Below are 16,630 nucleotides of genomic sequence, written 5' to 3'. Positions count from 1 at the left end.
ATCTGTGCATCTTACACACATTTATTTTTTCTCTTAAACAGAAAGAAAAATGTGCAGCCTTCTTTTTGGCTGCAGAGATGGCCCGAGGCAGACAAGCCCTCCCAGGGTTGTCAAGAATTAGCAAACGAAGTATAAAGTGACGATTCCACACTGCTTGATTTGCCGTGCAGCACACTTTTGGGTTCATTTGATTTAAGTGTCTATCTCTGAATTTCTCTGTTTCGTACAGTATTACACTCTAGGATAGGCTGATATATCAGTAGATAGGAAGGTATACATATATTGTTGCTCATTGAATAGGATGGGAGTTAAATAGGGAGATAGGTCGGTGGACGAGAAGATTTAGGAGACAGATTAATGAGATGTATCGATTGATGGAGAAAGAAAACTAATCGTAAGATCACCAGTTTTGACTATTTCCAGACATTTTCAGTAGAAACATTTCCTCTCAGCATTGTCAGCATTCTCGTATTAGTATTACTCAAGATCGCCATTAATTCATACTAATTGTTTAGATGAGGAGACAAAGTCATTCAAAGGCTGAAAAAAGGATGCAAAAATCAATCCATCCATCCCTTTTCTATACTGGCTTTTCCCGAGTCTTTCAGAGTAAAGTTTTAAAAGTAACAGACACCATGACAACAGATTTGCTGGGTTTGCTGATCATATTCTAAAGCCTAGAAGCTGTGACATATAAAACAGGAACGCCTTTATTTTTTAAATGTTTAAACGATCTGTGGAGAACTTTATGTTGAATTCAGGGGTCATAGGTCTTTTAATAATAGTGAATGACATGCCAGGAGCCAGACAAAGTCAAACCAAGTAATCATGCGGTCATGTCTCTTAAACAGTTGTATTTATGGATTAAGATTTTAACAACCAAACCGTAATAAAATGTTTTCTTTTGCTTCTTCACAAGAGAACGACAACATAGCCTTTCTTTAATACCAACCCGTTTTTCTATTCATTCTCATATTATCTCAGCAATAATGTATTACGACTAAACTCATCAATATATTTGATCCCTACGTAGTTACATCCCTGCTGTATTAAGTTCTTTTTTGGACCCTATGGTGGAGAAGCACGTAGTTTGGGACTCGGTGGTAGGCAGAGAGAAGGAAGGAGGCAGTGCTGCATGTTTGCCTTTCTAATTACTTCTCATAGGAACCCGGCGATTGATTGTTGCAAATGCCCATTGATTTTTAGCAGGGCTCTACACTATTTGACGTTTGTGCTAAATGCCATGGGGCGAATGACGTCGGTGTGCCAGTGACGTCTGTGACATCAGTATGTCTTTTTACATTTAAGCAGGTTTTTGTGCATGTGCATGCAAGTGTGTTTGTGCATATTTATGAGTGCATGTATTAAGTGAGAATGGGTCTGGGTAGCTGACGAATGGGAAAGTCGTTGCATTCCTTTTGGTCCGGGCAGCCTAATCGAGAAACATCGATCTTGCCAGGGGGAACACTGTGCGTTCTTGCACATCAAGATAGCCAAAGGCTATTGGCAAACTGTTTGTTCTCATTGGATAAAATCACAAGATTTTCCTCCCTGTGGTCTAAACAGATCAGTATGTCAGAAGGTCAGACACAGTGCCAGGATTAATCAGCTAGCCCCTTCAATATTTTCAGTAACAAAATGTTAGATGATGCCACAGTTCTATACAGACCTTAATTGTCTGTTAATGAGTTTTGCCTTCATTGCATATGTTGAGATGACAATATGTCAAGTGCAAAATAGTGCAAAGTAAGCATGGCATTACAAAACTTGCTTGTTTAACCCAATGTGAAAAGCCACTGGAATTCATTCCCAGACTGCATCAAAGAAAAAAAAACGCAAAACTGAACGTATAATCCCAAAGTGCTTTTCTACTGTTTACAAAAACATGTTTTATGGTTTTTATTTTTACACAGTTAAAGCTGCTTGCACACCTGCAATTCCAGGACAAAATGATCCTGTATCATTTCTGAAACTCTTAAAGGTTGAGTGTAAACGTTAGTGTCGGCAGTTTGGAAAAAGTGGCAAGCAGCTGTTCACTCTTTACATTTGATCTCCCATGTAGGATATTAGCGTTTTTAAGAGAATGGCAGGCTTCTGGTTATGTGAATCACAGTGTTTGCTCCATTCTCCATTAGAGAATATTCTACACCAGGTTGACAAATCAGAATATTGGTTCCAGTCACTAGATTTTCCAACTTAAGTTTCTCATGTGACAGGTGAAGTATTTCCACTGAGGTTCACAGCAGGCTCAGTGCTTGCCATCTATCCGACCATTAGGTTTTGTGATCCCACAGCACGTTAGCGTACACTAACTGTGCGGTAGGTGTGAAAAACTCAATGGTGTCAATCTTGGTCATTTGATATTCCCAGCCTGTTGTAGTGAGGTTTAAAATGTGTCAGTTCCCTGTGGATAAACTGGATCTATACTGTTTTTCCCATAATATCTTTGTCTTCTAGTGAAAAAATATAATTGAGAAATAAAAACAGATGGCCCTGTGACAATAATGATTCTGTCCCAATTGCTGTCACATGTGTCAATGATTTAACTCCTCTCCTGAGTGTTGCAGCCTCTTACCTGCTTTATTGTGGTCTTAGGATTTGTTGTATCAGCAATTGGCCTGATTTAATGGGAATTTACCTGCCACTGCTCCTATAACTCTCGCTTCTTTGAGGGGATTGAACAATGCAACGCTCTGTCCTTAACTTCCATTTGAATATATCTGTCTGGTCAGCGGTGAGAGAAAGGGACAAAGACGACAAAGAGATTCAGTCAGAGAGAAAGACCGAATAACAGAAAGGCAAAATGACAAAAAGTGAAAGAGGAGAAAGAAGAGAGAAAGTTAGTCAGAAAAGGGCAGACAAAGAAAGCAATGGACATGGAGAAAGATGGATAGAGAGACTGATTGAAAGCGAGTGGGCCACGCAGCGCAACATCTATATTAGGGTTTTGAAGGATATCTAATGTGATTTGCTTGGGTAATGAGGCAACCATTTATAAGTTTCAGTGTGAGTTCACTGCTTGTAATGCTTTTTCTTCGCTGTGTACCTGCAGCCCCATCCTGATTACAGAGAGGCTGGAGACATTTATTTTTAGTTAGCTGGAACGTACTTAGACAGACGGTGATGAATAGGAACAGTCTGACATTGTGGTAGCACCAATAGTAGCAGGATTGACTGAGCTTTGGCAATAATGCTATCACTACGTCACACAGAAAAAAAACAGAACTTTGTTTGCTTTAAGTTTAGTTCAGAATTGTAGTTTAGTTTATTTTGGATAAGCTAAGTTGGCAAATTATTGCAGAATAAAAAATAAAATGGTAGGATAAATTTAGTCAAACAAACATGAGGAAAGAGTGACGATAGTGCATGTAAGATCAGGACGCCCTTGAATATAGAATCAGAAAAACTTTGAGAGCAGGAAATTATCATTATTAAATTATTAATAAGGATTACGTTTTCAAACTTTGTTTTAATTAATAAGACATTCACAGTTTATTATAGTACTACTGTCGAAATTGCTGGGGTGACCGCAGAGCACTGTGGTTAGTGGGACACAGAGATGACTGTGTGGTCAGTGGGAAATAGCTAAAGACAGAAATATGGGGATCAGTACAATATATTGCCAATATTCAGATGCCCAGCAGATAAATAATTGAAAGTTCAATAGAGCATGTTTGGAACCATGAGCTTTCTTCTGTATAATGGGCTGCCAGCTTTTTGCACTCACTTTACTGGTGAAGGAAATGTTGTCAGGAACATTGAATGAATCTGAAATTCCCCACAGGAGCTTTGTGAGTAGCCGGCCAACATCAGTTTTAATCCATGTTGACAGCTGATATAATTTTATTTTTCTGTCCACTTTTGGTTTTTAAAAAATTCTTTCAGTTCCTCTATTGCCTCTGGAGATTATAAATGTGTGACCAAAAGTAAATGCAGCACACAGAAGCATATTGTACATCCTGCAGCTGCATCTTCACTGTTTCCTGTTAATCATACTCAGTTTTGCAAAAAAGATTTAAAAAGACTCAAAAAGTGTCTCCCACTTGAGCAGTATGAAGAGCCCAAAGAATATTTAAGCTTCCTTCTGGAGGGCGGAACAACAATGCATCTCTGGCAGGATCTCTCTAACTGTAAATCTAGTTGAGAGTGGAGACCTTACCGTAATTCCCATGCTGTGGTCTACTTTGACTCTCCATTGTACCCCTGGTTAAAGAGCTCCCTCGTTTCCATTTAAAAACAGGTACTGTATTTCATCAGCTCTAATTTCACAGCTACTTTCACCCTCTTTAATTCCTCCATATCCATTTCAAGCTACTGACATAAAGATCTTCTCTCTGTTAAGCAGCATCAGTTGAGGTCTCTCTTCTCCTTACTTTCACACTTACTCTCTTCTGTGCCTTTCTTCCCCTGCTCACTCCCCCCTTTTTCTTTGTCTCTGAGAAGACAAAGTCGAATGGCCAAATAGCATTTAATTGCTGTGATTTTTATGTGGTCTGCTGAGAAGTAATAGCCACTCAGCACTTCTGTCCACAAGATAGATGCTGCCGATGCTTGTCTGGGAGTTGCTTGCAGCGTGGGAGCACACCCAGTGCCTCAAGGAAGTGCAGGTGAAGTAATAAAAGAAAATGGTTCTCTTGGGGGGGGGGTCCCACAATGGATTTCATTTCCTTATTGGAAGCAACTCACTCGGGGTCACGCACACAAGCACACCCATACACACAGATACACATACGCATAGACGCACAGGCCAATGCAGCAACACACACAAACAGAGGTCAGAGAGGAGTAACAACTTGTTAGCAGCAACCATTCGCTGTGACCAGCCCAGTAATGCGATCGGCTCTTGCTGTTGGACAGGCCACCATATGGAAGCGGTTGCAGGGTGACCCTGACCGACTCGGAAATGGAAAAAGCAGGAAATCAGAAGGAGTGCTTAGATCCTTCCTGTATTTGGCCCTGCTCTGGTGTCACAGTCTGGACTCACCTATTATTCCCTACGCTGTAGGACATTCAGATATGTCCTTCTCCCTCTCTGTGGTTGGGCTTTACAACAGTACATCACACTTTGTGATATTTGATGCTTTTAATAAAATTTAAATCAATATATTAAAATAAATATAAATATATATAACAAATATAAATGTTACAGTATTGCCTTTCTGAAATAATTGACATATTTTAGCAATCCTATAGTGTCTGCAGCATTTATAATACCATTTTTGTTTGTATGTATAAGTTTGCATACAACAACATTAAATCAAAAAATTCAACATATTAAATCAAATACATTCAACATATTACAGGTCAATTGAACTTGTTGAGGGATATTGGCATAAAAATCATACACAAAGTATTCTGAAGATCCTTGACATTGTTATTTAACGGTTTTGAAGTTTGAGCGTTTCAATGTTAAGAGAATAATATTTGGCTAATTTTTGAGAAATGGAAAGACATTCCGAAATGGGAAAAAATGAGAAATCTTACAATGTGCAGTGTGGTAGTCTCTCTGTGTGGGGCTACATAACAAGATTTGTGTTACAAAATAAACATCAACATATTTTAACTGCTAATAATATCTTTTTGACTTTGTTGACTTTGACCCATAACGTTTAGTTCTCAGATTGAATACATCACTTTACCTTAGGTTTGTCTGGACTTCGAAAACAGTTGTGGGATGAAGTTGCCTTGTAGTGCACACAGCCCACTTCATTCATCTTGTACTGCAGAGGAACCTTGTTTGTAATATAAAGTTGCAGGCCCCATACATGGCAGCACTACATAACAAAACTTTAGCTACACTACATACAGAATACATCATCGACATCCTGAGAGGAAATTAAGAATGGATCACTGTAAGTTATGTGTTTACCTTGGAACCGAACCATGTCAGAAGTTCACTGAAGAGTTTAATTGCTATCCGTGTGATTGGATTTCGTTAGTCTCACCAAATGATAGAAATTCAAAATCTGAGTCCATGAAAAAGCAATTACTTGCTTTACTGCTTAACTGTTAAGAGGCTCTCATTACCTAGTTAAAAACCATTCACATTTTTAATTCAAAGGAAACTTTAGTTTGCTTTATTTACTGTCACGATGTGTACACTTTATTCCTCCTCTATGAATATGAGACGCTGAAAGACAGGGTTGCATTTTTGACATTTGTGACAAGTGCATTACTCAAATCTGTGTTTGTGGAAACAAACAGCTAATATGATGCTATTTGAAGGTTTGACTGAGACCACATGATAGATAACTGCTTGAAACATACATGTAATATTTCCTTTATACATGGAATTAAATAGTAAATTGCAATGACTAAAAATCAGATGTTTGTCATGCAAAATGTGAGGCCAGGCATTTAAAATGAAATGATCTAAAACACTAAATTAACTTTTTTGAGGTGTTTTGTCTGTGACATACACAGCCTGACTGTTTAGGTCTAAAGAATATCGGTAAACCATTTAATTAATGTTTCTAATTAATGTGCCCGGTACTTCGTTAATGCATCACCAGTCACCACTGTCATCATCATTTGTGAAGTACAAGAAAACTCATTACAGTTGCGTCACTTCAAGAGTCTTCAAACTTACTCTATTACTGAAACTACTCTTAATCTGTTTCGCAATCACACTTTGTTGTTTACTGATGACAAAGCTTGAGTTTTACTCTTACAGTTCATAGAGCCAAGTTATGGCTTTACTTAAAGTAAAATATGTGGCATGGATGCTTGTAGTGAGGGTGCACAGAGAAAGGCATAGATGTACTTAAAGTTTGCTTGACAAGCCTAGTTATACAATAAGTCTGTTAAATTGGGGAGACTCCTGCGGGTCTTGTGGGTCTTGACATAGTTATATTTTTTGCTTTATTTTTTGTGATACAGCACCAATGCATACAGGCATTTATTGCAGGTATAAGGGATGAAATTAAATGAATCACAGTAGTGATGCAAATACTGCTGCGTTATCTGTTTGCATTGTTTCCAAAAACGCCCAGACCAGCAAATCATGGCATTACTGTTGCTTAGCTTTTTTCATCCAGATCCAGATTTTTCATCCTTACATTAACTACAGGTTATAGTGATTCTAGTGGCTTTTACTTAAAATCACTAGCAAGGTCATGAGGTGAGTTGGTTTATGTCACCATTGGATTAAGGGCAGTTTAAGGACAAGTAGAGCAAAATTTTTTATCAAGAAGAGGACTATATTCTTACATGTTTCTGCTGTTTCATTTAATACTCCTGAATTAAATGTAGAGCTACTGTACACTTCTTGGCCATGCTTCATTCACAAATTTTCTAGTTTCCCATTTTTTACTCAATGCAAGAAACAACTTGCTTTTGTTTTACATCATCAACTTAAGTCACCTTTCAGCTTTCCACTCTCTCTCCCATGTTCAAGCTAGTCACTCATTACCCAGCTGGCGGTTACTGTATCCTAATCTATGTTCAGACCAACTTAAGCCCAGCATTAAAAACGCAGCCTCAAAATACAATTCAATCAAATGCATGCAAGCGCACATTACTGGTGGATTAAATTCTAACAAGAACGTCACATTTCTACTGTTTACCGTGCGATCTTCACAATGAAACATAAAAGAATTGCCACCATGAAAAATTTTCAATGTTGTAAACTCCTGTTTCAAAGTATTATAAATGGCTGTGTAGTTTTCAAACTCATGGATCTGTTACTCAAACTGGACTTCCTGAATTGCATTTCATGTCTCCCAGGTACCTGAAACAACACACCCAATCAACTGAGCAACCTCGGTTGTTTCGACACGGGGCTGTTTCCAGTCTGAACGTCTGCTTGCTGTCTTCCAACTCCTGCCATTAATGTCCACCGCATTTGCCATCATTACCAGCATTAAGAATCTGTGGGTTATTTAATTGGACTTTAGCCCTAAATCATATCCACGGTGATGTTTAATCAATTAAGCCCTGTATTCGTGAACTTTCTGACTGAGAACTATACTCAGATTCATACAGTAGATTCATAAAAAACAGGGCTTGATGAAATCTGATGTACTAAACTTGCAAATGTGCTTTGTAATTCACACTGCAGGTTGTTCAGACAGTACTGTTGCTATGGTCAGGGCAAACGTTTAGGTATTCAAAGCCCTCAGCTGGGGCTACTTTGCTACTAGGTTACTGTAGTGATTTGGGCAAGAGGCAGCCATTTGTCCTAGTTGAGCTGGCAGTGCAGTAGCTATCCTACATGGAAAACAGCCCCTGGTGAAAACGACTTTCCATTACTTGTGACCCCATCTGTAAATGACGTTCCCTGCTGATAGGATAATTCGCTGCCTTACATATCCACGGTACCCTTTTTTTTGTTGCAAGAAAATGGAGGTATATAGTGTAACCTCACAACGTAGAAATACCTGCCTAAAAATAGAATAATGTATTCGTCTTTTTTCCGAGATATTTGGATGATGGATGGTATTCAGGGGAGCCGTGTGCTTCCACGGCCTCCATCTCAGGAACCTCACATATAAAACAATGTCATCTCACAGCAGTATTCTTGTCATATTTGTCGTGTTTTCTTTTCTTTGTATTTCTGTATTCTTTGGATAATGGCACTGTATCTCTATGTAGTCAGCATCATAGAAGATATATTGATCATATCATTAGAATGCAATGAAAACGAGAGCATGTTAAAATTGATTGCTGCAGGGATGCTTCTGAAAGACTTGTTTCATTGCGTAACTCAAATCAATAGTCTCAAAATAACAAATTATCTCTTATCAAGTTGTGTGCTCATAGCTATCTGTCATAGTGTGTTGGTGCGTGTGTGTGTGTGTCTGTGTGTGCGTGCAGGGGTGTATGTGTGGCTTGTTCATTTAGCAGAGCACTGAAGCAGAATTTAGTGTCTTAACAAAGCAAAAGAGTCAATGCAGAGGCCTTCTTGATCTCTGTTCTCTGTATTACAAATATTATTGAAGCGATATGACAACAAAAAAATAGGCAACATGGGAGAGTGAGCAAGGGAGGAAACGATAAACAAAACGCATCTGTTTTTTAGAAGATAACATTTGGATATTTTGAATCTGAGTTCACTGCTCAATCGTTAGGTCAGTTTCATGCACAGGCGTGTTTAGCTAACTGGGCCCAGCTGCTAGCGCTTCACATCCTGAGAAGAAAAAAGTCTCAAGATAGTTGCAAGCTCATGAGTCACACTGCATAGGTTGGGTCATAAATTGTGCTATTCTTTAACTAGCGGCTCAACTCAGAATAGAGAGAATATTGTTATGAGAATGAGATAACTGCAGAACTTAAAGCTACATCACTAAATGTTGTGGTCCACATAATAATACAACCTTATTATCAAGTTTACTGTCTTGCTGCTTACTATGTGACAGCATTTTCTGCCAGAGTAAAATATGAATATATGTATACACATGGTATTTTTATTCAGATACTCCTGATGTTGCATTAAGATTCACCACATCACTACATCCCCTACATCCAAAGCATGCACTATACTGTGATAGTACAGAGAGAGCATACACCCTTGCCTCCCACCACTGTTTTAAACATTTCCTATAGAATATAAAATATAAATCTGTATTCAAGCAGATGACTGTTAACGGTATGAAAAGGTTCCTGGGAACCAACGAAATGTGCAAAGTTGATTCACCGGTTTTGCTTGAATAACTGAGGTAATAGAAAAACTTTTATCAAAGCCCCCTCTCACTATCCAAATGCAGTTTTGCTCATCTGCAAGCAGGGCCATCTCCTGAGATTATTGGATAGTCTTCTACCCAAAAGAAAACGATATAGTTTATATGCAGCACTCATACAGTTGAACATGCATCCTTCTTTCGTTGATGCCTTTTAATCGATTTAGTGATCGGCTTTATAATAATTTTGCAATGTTAAAGCAATGTTAAAGGACTAATTCCCCAGTAAAAAACAAGGTTAAAACCGCAAAGTATATGAATCACAACTTGCCAGTAAATCTCACCACGCGCAGTACAACCGGTGTTACTGCGCATGGTGAGACTTAGTTAAGACCAGTTGTAGGTGATTACATCAAATAACAGCACAGATTTGACTTTTTCTTTTTTTTTTAATCACAGATCTAATGCTACCACTGAATATTTTGTGAGTAGTAAAGCTACCGGTATCCCTGTTTCACTATTAGGTTCTGGTGCAGCCATGTGAACATGTGATCTACCCCTGATGTATTTTTAAGCCTGCAGACCAAAACGCCTTACTACCTGCAAGAAGTCTACATCTTGCTTCTCCATATAAAATATTTATTTATAGAGACATATTAGAGAAATATCATTGTTATTGTAAAATATTTTTAAAAATCAACATTAACTGATGAGACATAAAACCAGGTCTTTGGTGTCAAATTGAACTTGAATGGCACATGTTGGCACTGAACGTAGAACAAAAAATATTTCGGTGAATGATTTAGTAATCCACCATAAACGGCTTTATGTAAGGTTTTTAATCTGAAACTCTTTATTTTAGATTCTGTGGCTAAAAATACAAAATGAAGAATCAGTGAGATATGAGAATTTGATTTTGTACATGAAATTTTGGCTTCTTTTACTATGTTCAGACTATAGGCTCTTTGTGATTTTACAGCTGCGTCCCACAGTTTTTCAGAAATGTTCAGGTTGGATTTGTGCGTTCAGGTGTCATTACTCTATCTCAGTTGGTAGCTCTGGTAATGAGACTGGCAAGTGTATACTTAACTAATCTCCTTTACTTTATGAAAACAGAACAGATGCAAGCAAGATGGAAAATTGTTGTTGTATCTGCTTCCTCATCCGTCAAATCGAGCAGCATGAGCAATGGGGACTGATGCTGTAAATGCAGCCATGTTTTATGATCGAGTCACACCTGGATGACCACAAATTGAATTTCAGCCAGCCTATGAATGTGATGTAAATTTAATTTGCAATAATTTGTTTCTATTTTTATTTGTTGTTTTTTTTTTTGCAGTCTAGATGTATTAAATCCCCAATGTTGATTCTAATCCACACATAACAAATGTCAGATTTGGGTTGCAAATCTAGATTTGATATCTCCTCATCCTCAAAAGTGTATTTCGTATTCAGAAACCAGTCACAGTTTTAGCTGTCATTATTCATATCAAATTTCCATTTTTAAAAAACTTATTTTTTAAATGTGATCATTAAACAAAGAGTAATTACTACTTAAACATTTTTGCAAAATAATTTTCCCAGTATTTTAATACCACCCTACCATTAGAGCTGTACTTGCATTTTCTAATTTTGCTGCATTTGGAATATGATTAACCTTCCTGGGTCCTTAAATTAATTCACTAATTTCATGCCAGTATTGTTGTGGTTTTACATTTGTACCTGCTCAAGATGCAGGGTGTGTCCATGGTTAAGCTTGCATTTACATAACATTTAGCAAATTTCCAAAAGGTTTAGGTGCCTTGCAACATTGGCCCAACTGGCACTAAATGGAACAATGTTTATACAGTATGTGTTTATGTCCCCACATCTATATGTCATCAAGATCATAACAAGGATACAGTTTGTGCACTTTATACTGCATCTTCCATTGCTCTTTTTGCGTGAGTATCATTTTAGAGCTTGAAATGAATCAAATTATTATTATTAGCTAATAAAAGAATCTTATTGCTTATTTATTTAATGAAATCCTCAGATTGTCATACAGAGCACACTGAAGCAATTAAACAATTTAGTGTATGCCCAGGAAAACGGCTACCTGGAAATGCACGGGCTTGTTATATCCCTTAGGTGTGTTTCGCTTATTATGTTCCCAGTGGAGTGAGATTCAATAGAAATTGACTGAGAGGTGCTCTCCACCTCTCTCTCACGCTCCCTTCACAATCCCAGTCATCCTCCAGGATATGTGCGGCCAGACCTGCAGCCTTAACCTCCCTGCACTGCTCCGACAAAGACTGTGTTGTTTTTAAAGGCTGATGAGTTTGTGTGTGTGTGTGTGTGTGTGTGTGTGTGTGTGTGTGTGTGTGTGTGTGTGTGTGTGTGTGTGTGTGTGTGTGTGTGTGTGTGTGTGTGTGTGTGTGTGTTTGTGCACAAAAGAGATAGATGCAGCGAGAGAGGGAAGGACCGAGTGGTGAAGGGAAGTGGGGATTTTGTGTGTAATATTTGGTGTGTAATATGTAGTATATGTGGATGAGTAAAGGAGATGGTGTGTTGCTGTGCTAGTGCAGCCAAAAGACAGCAAAGAGGCGCTCATTTTTCTTCTCTGCCAACAGTTGAATCAGTTCAGACCAAACGGACACAAAACCCAGATCCTTAGTGCCATTCTTTTTACAGACACCTAAAAAATTCTCTTTTGCTTTGGTGAGGGCTGAAGCCATGATGTGTAGCACATTATTTATTATTATAGATGTTAATGCTTCTCCACATCCATTTGATTGACACAGTTGTTCATTCAAAGCAGCAGAAGAAACACCGGTTGCAGCTTTAAACATAGAGTCTTATTTCAAAACCTAATAGACCTGAGAAACCAAAGACTGTTAACCCCGTAAGGCCTACAGTTCCAAATTACATACATCAATTTTAGCTATCTTAAAATAATCTGGACCACAATTATATTGTTTTATTTGACTGGAAAGTCAAGATTCAACTTAGTGAATTTTTTGTGATTAGTACAATGTCTTGAACATGTAGATAATAAGTTTCTGTGGAGTACATTCATTGAATTAGATTTTGACCTTGTTATGTCTATGTTGCAGTTCTACATATCTGGGTGGGGGATGGTTGTTGTTTTGGTCAGGGACAGGTGAGAATATTCTTGAATGCTGGGATGTAAGTGCCCTGGAGAGACGCATTTATTCCTTTTAGTATAAGTAGACAGTGTAATGGATTAGCCAGACATTGTTGTTGTTCAGGGACACACAATGAGTACGGCTTTTCAAAAGAATGCGACTCCAATGACTGCTATTCACACTTGGCCTCAAGTGACTCCAGCGACACTAATGACTGTCGTAACAACAGCCTGGAGCACTAACAAACCAAGTGACATCAATAGCCTTGATAACAACCCCACAGAGGTTAAATACGTGGGACTGGTGGGATCCACGAGTCCGTCAGAACTGAAGAAGCCTCTTGGATAAGAGTTGAAACTTCTAAAAGATCATCTCTCAAACAGATGTCTTTCAAAATAATGGAAGTAAAAACCGATACAAAGGAAACTGAGAAAGTGATTGGCATGAACCAGAAGATGGGCCTAATGCAAATGTCTGGAGTCCATGCGCTTGAGAGACAGAGATGTGGTACGTCCGTGTTTCTGATGTGATGTCACGCAACAGATTCCAGTCTCCACCTGACATCTTCATATTTTCTAAACTTGACAGTGTCGGAAATGGAAAAAAAAGAGCATAGCACTCCTTTTTTAGTTTTTTTTCTTCTGACCTTCTCCTCTTTAGCTGTTCCTTGGCCATCTCTTCCTCTTGAAAATTCGATTACTGTATTTCATTGAGTATATGCCGGCGTCACAACAACGCTGGTAGACGTTCCTTCCGTGCATTTGCCTTAATTTCGCCGCCTGTCACCGCACGGAAGGGTAGACTGCTTCTTCTCCCTCCCCTGGTAATCGTTAAATTGGCACTACCCATTAGCATGTGCCGGATTTACCATATCTTACTCCGACTGCCCCCTTTCCCCTATCTACCCTCTTCTCTTCTTGCACGAACACAAATGCCCCCAGTTGCTGATTGGCTGGAATAGTGTTCAATAGTTCATCTGAAGTATTTACCTTCACAGAAGGCGTCTGACAACTTAAATGAATGGTAATATTGAGGTCTGTCTGCCACTTACTGTATATGTGACACTTTACAGAGCGGGGACAAAAAAGCCTGGGAATAAAGGTTTTTATTTATTTATTTTTTTAATGTTTTTGCAGGTGAGTATGTCTTGGTATTTTTGAAAAGGACACTGCAGCTTGCCAGAGAGATAATCTCCAGCTTCAGTTAAAGGTTTGCTACTATATGTGGTGGACTTAAGGGAGAATATACAGTATTAAGTGACTGATTGTGCTTACGTAAATTGTCTGATACTTAATGTACCAGTACTCTCGAATAATGTAATTTGTCAAAGACATTTTTCCAACAGTGCTGACAAGCCTCAGTGAGGGTAACTATTATATGCATATACCCATAAGCATTGAGGATGTTGGCTCGGGTATTGTTGCAGTTTCAAATGATGATATCTTAAGCACTCACACTGCGGGATTTATATGAGAAAGGTATTACTTAATTCGGGATGAGTGGCATTCATTTCTTTAGCTTGTGTGAATGTAATGACAGTGTTATTTAATATGATACAATAAATAAAATAAGTCTCAGATTTAAATTTGTAAATCATGGAGGTTATTGGATTATTATGAATATACCATTAGCTCAGCACCTGTGTGCTTTCTTTTATTGATCTCCACTCCAAGACTATTAATTTGTAACCTGCCATGCTGAAAGATTGATTTATAGTCTTTTCATTTGCTTATATTTATTTGACATGGGAATTCATCGGATAGCCTGTGGATCAACTCTCCCACTCATTTACCTGTTCAGCATATTCTGTTGTAGGTCTTCTCTCAGGCTGCCTGTCACCTTCTGTCTGTTTCTTTGGCCATCTCTCCCTCTGTCTGTCTCTGTGGGATGGATTACTGTCATAATAAACCGTCTAACATAAAGGCCCAGTGATTCAGAGGGTTTATTGTGCCTGAGACCTGCGGCCTGCTGTATGTCTACCTGTGGTTTGTGTGTGTTTCTGTGGATTTAGTTCATGTAGTATCTACTTGTTTACTGTATCTGTGTGCATGCCTGTGTGTGTGTGTGTGTGTGTGTGTGTGTGTGTGTGTGTGTGTGTGTGTGTGTGTGTGTGTGTGTGTGTGTGTGTCTGTGTGTGTGTCTGTGTGTCTGTGTCTGTGTCTGTGTCTGTGCGTGCTCACACACATATAGCATCCTCATCCCTGCAGCAATATTTAGCATACCGACTTAAACAAACTTTGGGAAAATGCATTAATGTAGTTATACTCTAGAGAGCATTAGCATACGCACTTGATTGGATCACATACGCAGTACAAGTAAGATGTGTATGGGAAGAAATTAGACACAGTGGATCAAACAATTTTAATCATGTTGATTATTCACTTATTTTCCTGTTTTAGAATTTAAATCTTAAGTGCCCAAACCTGCAAACCCCCACAGTTTGTTGTCACAGTCAGTTGTTGGGTTACCACAGACACATTATTGTCATTTTGAAAATTTTACAAATACAATAAGGTATCACTCTCTAACCATGCCCATCCTTTCCAAACTTTGTTGTAATACACTGTGGGAAACCCTGAACCAAACAGAACAGGTAAAACCTGAAAGTGTCATACACAGTTGAAATAGTTACACAATAACTCTTTTTTTTTTTTTTTTAACTGAATATACTAAATTTAAAACTACAAATCAAAGTTTTGCTTCCTGTCAATGAAGGTTTTTCACCCGGGCATTAAGCAACATCAGCAGCCGTCTTGCAAGTGTTGTTAACTCTGAATTTCATTTCCTGCTCTGCAAAGATAACAAATGTCTAATTTTCAGCTGCCCTCACTCCCATAAATGAGCATATTGCAATAACAGTGTCACTAACAGTGTTCGCTTCATTATTTTTAGTGACACAGTGGAGTGATTTCTAAATTAAATCCTGGCATTTGAAACATGTCTACATAAATTCAACTATTGACTAATTACCTCAGTAGAAAGAGAAAAACTAAGTTTGTCCTATTATCCCCATCACTCTTGGCATGAGTTATGGACATTGTTTTCCTAAATTAAATCCCTCTTTATCATAACAATTATTATTCATGGAATAATTTAAAACGTGAGGCATTCACTGGTACTGAAGTAATTTTATTGAACTAGAAATGACTTTGCTTTTATCACCTTGGTTTATGTTTTAATCAAAATTTGAAGGTCATTGAACTCTTTAAATTTGTCCATAAAAATAAAAAAAGAAAAACTTATTAGAGCCTCTTCACCTTCAATATCTTAAATACTTCTTATTGATTTTCTCCTAAAGTAGGGTTAGATGTTATTTTGGGACATAGATGTCTCTGCTTTGTCCAATGATTCTTTCAGGCACAGTCATGTTTAAATTGAGCTAAGTGTATGCATTTTTATGACTCCAGTTGTAAATATTGATAAATGAATATTTAAATTTTTATTTAAATATTAATTTGACATGATACTCTGTGTTGTGTTTCTTCCCTGTCCATTGCTGATCAGATCAATTTTAAGTTTCCCCTTTGCCCTTTGGCATCTTCTCCCTTTCATTTTGTGCTTTGAAACCCAAAATAAAACACACTTTTTCTGCTCAAAAGCGCCAGTTGGACCATGTGATGAAACCTGTTTGACGACACGTTAAACGACTTTTATTTTCTTGAAAATGAAAACGATGGTCTAAAACCCATTTTTCATTTGTGTAAAAAGGGCAAAGGCAGGTTTTTTTGTGTGGCAGGTGATGAATGGTTAGTGGGAGGGAATCCATCTGCTGCATCAACACAACGGAAATGGGATCGTCCACTGAAAAAAAAAAATTGCACCCTGAAACTGTAGGGTATAACAGAGTCCAGTGTGTGTGTGTCTGTGTGTGTGTGTATGTGGGTG

General features: G+C 38.1%; 1 protein-coding gene across 1 annotated transcript in view; it reads left to right on the top strand.

The window, feature by feature from the left end:
- The window catches only part of tnr (tenascin R (restrictin, janusin)), a 169,472-nt gene that overhangs the window by 57,953 nt on the left and 94,889 nt on the right, over positions 1 to 16,630 (top strand). The window lies entirely within an intron of this gene.

Source organism: Xiphias gladius, chromosome 14, assembly GCF_016859285.1.
Source record: "Xiphias gladius isolate SHS-SW01 ecotype Sanya breed wild chromosome 14, ASM1685928v1, whole genome shotgun sequence".
NCBI classification, from domain to species: domain Eukaryota; kingdom Metazoa; phylum Chordata; class Actinopteri; order Istiophoriformes; family Xiphiidae; genus Xiphias; species Xiphias gladius.
Note: the sequence above shows the minus strand (reverse complement) of the source record. Positions and strands in the feature narration are given on the sequence as shown.